Source organism: Cibotium barometz, chromosome 51, assembly GCF_041138505.1.
Source record: "Cibotium barometz isolate CiBa-2024 chromosome 51, ASM4113850v1, whole genome shotgun sequence".
NCBI lineage: Eukaryota > Viridiplantae > Streptophyta > Polypodiopsida > Cyatheales > Cibotiaceae > Cibotium > Cibotium barometz.
Window position 1 is genome coordinate 27,909,696 of NC_141096.1, and position 7,257 is coordinate 27,916,952.

The following is a 7,257-nucleotide window of genomic DNA, read 5'->3' on the forward strand; positions in this document are numbered from 1 at the left end:
CCTTGATTGGTAGAGATCAACTTAAGGCGTTTGGTTAGATGTCAATATTAATTGCCATGGACTTCTAGAGAAGTAGGGTGGGGTCAAGGAACTGAGACATAGGGTGGGGTCAAGGAACTGAGACGTAGGGTTTGACACATGCTAGAGGTACAAGAGAGAAGGGGTGGACTATAACGAGCGTGTCGTGTGTTGCTTGCCGAAGTAGCGAAGGTAACAACGCGTGGCTTGGCATGAGAGCCACACGTATATTAGTAAAGACCTAGGGCATGGAAGCGGACCGGTTTGGCATCGAGCAAGTGTAAAGGCGAGCGGGTAGTTGTGAACATTCTCGGCAAGGTAAATGCTGAAGACGAAGATCAAGTTGATGATGAAGTATGTTGATCTTGTTGGTGATGAAGAAGAGTTTGAAGTTCATATTTATTTAGGAACTTTAGAGATATATATATATATATAAATACATACACACACTTGCAATCATGCATGCACACATAGTTACACGTACATGCACAAACACACTTGAGTGTACGTTTGTGCACACATATTTTTAGAGAAACATACCCTCACATGTGCATGCTTGCAACAACTCGCAGGTCACATGCTAGTTATGAAGAATGTGCGGGTCAGGCGAGGACGGAGAAGGCGGACAACAATCGAGCATCCGGCTTGGCATGCTGAGGTGGAGCGCCGACCGGCTGTTAGCCGCCAGAAGGACAGGTACAAAACACACGCATTGTGGGAATCTGTGAAAGGTGTGGCGTACCTATGCTGACTCTGCTGGGTGGCCCACTGGCCTCCCTTGAGAAATAAGGCACGTGTCATTTGACGGCTTTATCAATATTGCAGCATTTTATGGGTGAAAACATCTACGGTCTAATCGCCAATCTAGTGAAAACATCTCCGCCTCGCTCTCGCATAAGCTCTCCTACGGCATTATCAGCGTCATTGGCCGTGACAAGCTCTGTACTTATGGAGTACCCGCCCGCTATTTGCTCTGTACCAATGGAGCCCTCGCGCGCAGCTATGAGCTCTAGTGTACAAATTATGGTTTGCCCGCCCGCTAGACAATACAGTAAAGCCACGTCAAGCGAGGGGACTAGCCACTTGGCAAGTGTGTGGAAGGAAATTCAAGGGCAAAACAACTGGAAGGGCTTCCTCGACGTGGAGCCATTGGATCAGACCCTCCGGGCGGAAATCATCCGCTATGGTGAGCTCGCGCAGGTTAACTACGACGCGTTCGACTCCGACAGTCACTCGGTCTACTGTGGCAGCAGCAGGTATGCCGCCCGGGATCTTTTCAAGAAGGTCGACAAGGAGGACTGCGGCTACGAGGTGACCAGGTACCTCTTCGCCACATTGGACATCAAGCTGCCCAAGTTCCTCCTCCTGTCAGAGAGGGATGCATCGGAGCGGTGGACCGGGGACTCCAACTGGATTGCCTACGTGGCAGTGGCCACCGACAAAGAGATGAAACGGCTGGGTAGAAGAGACATCCTCGTCGCATGGAGGGGCACAGTCATGGGCACGGAATGGGTCGCAAATCTCACAGACGTTCAAACGCGTCCGGATTTCGAGCCAGGCCAGAAAAAGGTGAGGGTGGAAAAGGGTTTCCTAAGCTTGTACACTTCCAAGAAGGCGGGGTCCAAGTTCAATGACACGAGCGCCAGGGAGCAACTGGCATGTGCGCTGAAGAAGCTGTTGAAGAAGTATGAAGGGGAGAAGGTGAGCATAACCATAACAGGACACAGCCTTGGGGCGGCACTGGCTGTGTTGAGCGGTTATGACATATCAGCCAACATAGGTGAGTGGAACGGCGGCAGAGCTGGGCAGCCACCGATTATAACGGTCTTCTCTTTCGCAGGGCCTAGGGTGGGAAACTTGGCCTTCAAGCACAGAGTGGAGGAGTTGGGGTTGAAGGTGTTGAGGGTGGTCAATGTGCATGCCACGGTGCCTAAGGTACCTGGATTCAACGTGAATGAAAGAGGGGTGTGGGGCGCCATAGCAGCCATGGGTTGCGGCCCACTGCTCGACTGGTGGCCATGGGCCTACTTCCACGTGGGCCAGGAGCTCCGCCTCGATAGTCATGTTTCACCCCACCTCCGAAAGCCTTCTTTCTTCCCCACACGAAACCTGAATCTCCACCACAATCTTGAGGTCTACCTACACACACTAGATGGCTTCCAGGGATTCGGGCGGAAGTTTGCGTCTGTGTTCGCTCGAAACCCTGCCCTAGTGAACAAGTCATCCGACTTTTTGGTGCATAAGCTATTTTTCCCATCCCATTGGTGGCAGGAAAGAAACAAGGGCCTCATAAAGAACCAGTATGGTCAGTGGTCACTTGCCCCTCGGCCCAAGCACCACCGCCCAGAGAACCAGCAACCCTGAGTAAGTAATGATACAACAGGTGGTGGGTAATGATATATAGATAGGTGCTCGTTGTAAATACTACATATTTCACTCTGGAAATCACAAGATCAAAATTGATGGTCTAGCAAAGTAAAGTGATGGATTATTGCTTTTGTTTAATATCTCACAACAACAGGTGGTGGGTAATGATATAGATAGGTGCTCGTTGTAAATACTACATATTTCACTCTGGAAATCACAAGATCAAAATTGATGGTCTTGAAATCCCAAGAAAAGTAAAGTGATGGATTATTGCTTTTGTTTAATATCTCACATCTCGTTTTGAGTTGGGTGGAAAACCTCTTTCTATGGCCAAGCCTCGCCTACACAAAAGATTACATATTTCACTCTTGAAATCACAAGCAAAGTAAAGTGATAGATTATTGCTTTTGTTTAATATCTCACATCTCGTTTTGAGTTGGGTGGAAAACCCCTTTCTATGGCCAAGCCTCGCCTACACAAAAGAGGATATCATGGTTTTAAAGGATTGAGCCAAAATTTTAGTGTTATTAGAACCAATGTGCTCAATGTGATCTCATCCAAAAAATTTGCAACCCATCACCTACTCCACAAGTAACATTTACTCTTTTAGAACATCTCGTTTTTTTTGAAGTTAGATGTGATATTTGTTTATTTGTTCTACTCTTTTGACCACATGTTTGACATACGACTTTTATGGTCTTAATTTATATATCGGGTTGTATAGGTCATTATCGCCTTCCATGGGCATTAATATATCTTTGTTGCTTTTTTTCTTTCTATCTCTATCTTTCATTTCCTCTCTCTCCTTCATTCTATTGTATTTGTCATATAATAGTTTGACCAAGTACTAGCTAGACTTAAAAAAGGATTCACAAAGAGGAATGCCTTAATGAGGCTTCAGAAGGGGAAGCATCGCATTGATCTAAGTAAAAAATATACTAGCTAGTTTCAATCTGCGATTTTACACTCTTGATCACATGGATAAGAGATATATAGTAAACTCAAAATTCATCAAATTAAGGTGCCCTTTTTCAAAACAAGTTCTACCAATGTTAAAGAACCCTGTTGTTTTGTTGTGTTGATAGATTTTGTACATCTCAAAACTCGGTTTCATCCTTTATTATTAGTTCTTTTTTGCCTTTTTCCCCTATGCATTGAAAGCCTCCTCATTGGTGGACACCCCTCACCGCCGCTGTTGGTTCTCCTCTAGTAAATCATCTATATTAATTTTCTCAAAAATTGTCAATTTTTTTGGTATACTTAGATGAAGAAAACTACTACACACTACCATGGTCTTCATCTCTGTCTCTAAACCAACCTATGAGCTACCTCTAGTCTTAACTATAACTAATGTTGATGGGTGTAGTGAACTTTTGTTCATTCCCTATATAGTGAACTTTACCATATATGGGAAATTTTGAGAGAATTCTTGGTTATGTTGATGGAAATTTCCTATATATATCTAGACAATCGTATTCCCCATTTACTCAATCCTCTATATGTAGGAAATATGGGCTTATATCTAGGTAATTCAATTTCATATATAGGAAATATGGACTAGTATCTCGGTAATTAAATTTCCTATATAGAGAGTATGAGCCAATATCTAGGTAATTCAATTTCATATATAGGAAATATGGACTAGTATCTAGGTAATTAAATTTCCTATATAGAGAGTATGAGCCAATATCTAGATAATTCAATTTATTATATACACAATATGGGCCAATATCTAGGTAATTCAATTTCCTATATAGAGAATGAATAAGAAATATAGACTATTATCTAGATAATACAATTTCCTATATAGAGAATGAATTGCATATGTGGAGAATTGAACCACAAATGAGTAAATGGTTATTTTAAAAATTAGTTATTTTTAAAAAATTGGTTACTTTAAAATTTTTATACTTGATTATTCAAACATCAATATTATTACAAATTGAAATACTTAAATTCTTCTTCTTCTTCTCTCTCTCTCTCTCTCTCTCTCTCTCTCTCATCTTTCTATCACCCAATGTGTGGTAGATTGGTTAGCTCATGGAGTTGTTATTCAACACGTCTTGTGTTCCAATCTCACTCCCGTCAGATAGATCATATTTGGTCTCTTGGGATTGTTCCTACGACGTTAAAAGAGCTTCTTCTTCTTCTTCTTCTTCTCTCTCTCTCTCTGTCACTCTCTCTCACACACACACACACACACACATAAACTCAATGTAACATACGTTAAAATGTAGGTATGTCCTCTCATCTTATATCAAAAAGTAAGAGAATTATTTTACCAATACTAGCATGCCCATATTCAAGCTAAACGGCCACCTATCTTAAAAACTAAGGTTTTCTCTCTCCTCATCAAACAGACAGATATTCTCTCTCTCTCTCTCTCCCTCTCATACGTAATCCAAAACCTTAGATCATTATCTCTCTCTAATGTGTCGCAGCAGTAATTAATGATTATAGTAAGGTTTTACACCTTAGCAAAAATGTCTCCCTCTCTCCCCCTCTTAGTGTGTTCATATCCATCTCTTTTTCTCACTTTGTGTAAAATGTCTCTTAGAATGTAAATTTAAATTAAAAAAAGCATATACAATAGCCTTTATCTCTCTTTCACTAGGTCATTGCCCAACACGAAAATACTACACACAATGTATTTAAAGCCTCTCTCCGAACTCTCCAGAATATGAAAACCTCTAGAGCTCCGAACCTCCAGTCATCCACACATCAAGATTTCATCTCTAAGACTAAGGATCTCTAAGGTTATCTCTCACCACTTCAAATTGATTAATCAAAAAATAAATTGGGAAACCATACTAAGCTTGCAGTAAGTTAAAATATATACAAATAGGACAAAAGAATTGTGTTGATATTGCGAAACAATGGGAAAGAACATTTTGCATGGGAATGGTGAGAAAGAGTGAGTGTTTTGTTAGAAGCTACGTACATAGCTTTCAAAGGGTAGCTGTAGAACCTCTTAAGATCTCATAATACCATATCCATGAGTTCATGATCTTTCTTAAGATCTCATAATTTATGTAAGATCTCATATAATTTCATAAAATCTTGTTAGAGATCTAATGAGATCATAAGATCCATAAGACTTCCTCTATGAGCCCATAGGATCACATAAGGGTTGAGAAGGGCTAATCAAACTTAGCCTGGTCCTAGTGTTTATAATATTTTAAGATGATCAAAACTAAGTTCCCTAGGAATGTACCCAGACAACAAATTTTCTCCTAGTCTTAGGTATACTAGCTGTGAGAGAAACATTAAGAGAGTTATGCTAGTGTCCCACTCATTAGATTGCTACTTTGTGGAGATACAATGTTTCTTGTGTCATCTAAACCAATCACCAACCCAATCTCAAAACTAGGAATCTTTGGCACTAACATAGGAGATGCCAAGATAGGAGAGCAAGAGATAGACACTAGCGCTACACTAGCGTAACGTCTATAGCCATGATAAATTAATCCGCCAAAACCAGTGCAGCTATAGCTCTAATAGTGATATTTTCTTGCCCCCAACCGTGTCACTTAGATGAGAATAAGTTTTTAGCATTCAAAAAAACGTTATTATGCTACCCAAGTCAAACCTTACAAAAGCACATATGCAAGTGACAAGTTAAAGAAGCAAGGAACTTGCTAGGAAATAGAATTATATTTAAAGACTTGAGTCTTAAAGTAAAGATATCATGCCATGAGTGATTGGCCCATAAATAATTATAATAGTTCAAAATAAAAGTGGACACAATAGTTGCTTTATGCTCATAAGAGAAGTAAAAGTGGACAGAAGAGTTGCTTTATGTTCATAAGAGTTCTTGAAGCTTAATATACATTTGCCATTATGCTTCTTCCTTTCCATATTAAGGCGGTAGTCATAAACATGATTTTTCTTGCACAACTAGGAATCATTTGAGAAGTAAAAATGAACAAAAGAGTTACTTTATGCTCATAAGAGTTCTTTAAACTTAATATACATTTGCAACTATGCTTCTCCCTTTCCATGTTGAGGTGGTAATCTTTACCATGATTTTGCTTGCATGTATACAATTTAGATTAATGTGATCACCTTATAATGTCTAAGCTTGGATTTTATGACCACATAGTGTATGGTAGAAGCTCTTAACATCTCATAAGACCATATATGAGGTCATGAAATTTCCTAGATCAATGTGATCATCCTTTAATGTCTAGATTAGCTTTTATGACCACATAGTGTATGGTAGAAGCTCTCAAGATCTCATAAGACCATACACGAGCTCATAATATTTCTTAAGATCTCATAATTAATGTAAGATCTCACAATTTTTGTAAGAGCTCATATAATTCATGTAAGAGCTAATATAATTTCAAAAAATCTTGTTAGAGATTGAATGAGATCATAAGACCCATAAGACTTCCTACGAGCACATAAGATCACATAAGGGTTGAGAAGAGCTCATAGAACTTATCTTGGTCCTTTCACTTATAGAATCTTGAGATGATAAAAGCTAAGGTCACAAGAAATGACTAGGTTTCTTCTTTAATATCTTGCTATCATAGTCTCACGATTTCTAATCTATTGGAAACACTCCATTGTTTTTTCTAAAAGCTTTGTTCTTATGATTCCTTGGGATCTCCCTTATCTGTTTTAAATCAAGACTTAGGACATGGTTGCCAAATATAGATAGAACTTGTGAATATTTCTTTATGGCTTTGGCACTTTCTAGTGGTCTAGCTAAGGGTTTGATTCACTGCATGTTCTATATCCATTCGTGCTCTCCTTGTTTCAGCAACATGAGCCCTCATGTGCTTCCAGGCTCTCATCTCGGAGAGGGTGATCACAACAATGGCATCTAAAACAGGCTCATCTCATTTTGGGTACCTCCATTTCTTG

General features: G+C 39.9%; 1 pseudogene; it reads left to right on the forward strand.

Moving 5' to 3' along the window:
- Positions 1 to 604: 604 nt before the first annotated feature.
- Positions 605 to 2,382, forward strand: LOC147609494 (phospholipase A1-Igamma1, chloroplastic pseudogene; annotated as a pseudogene).
- Positions 2,383 to 7,257: the final 4,875 nt, after the last annotated feature.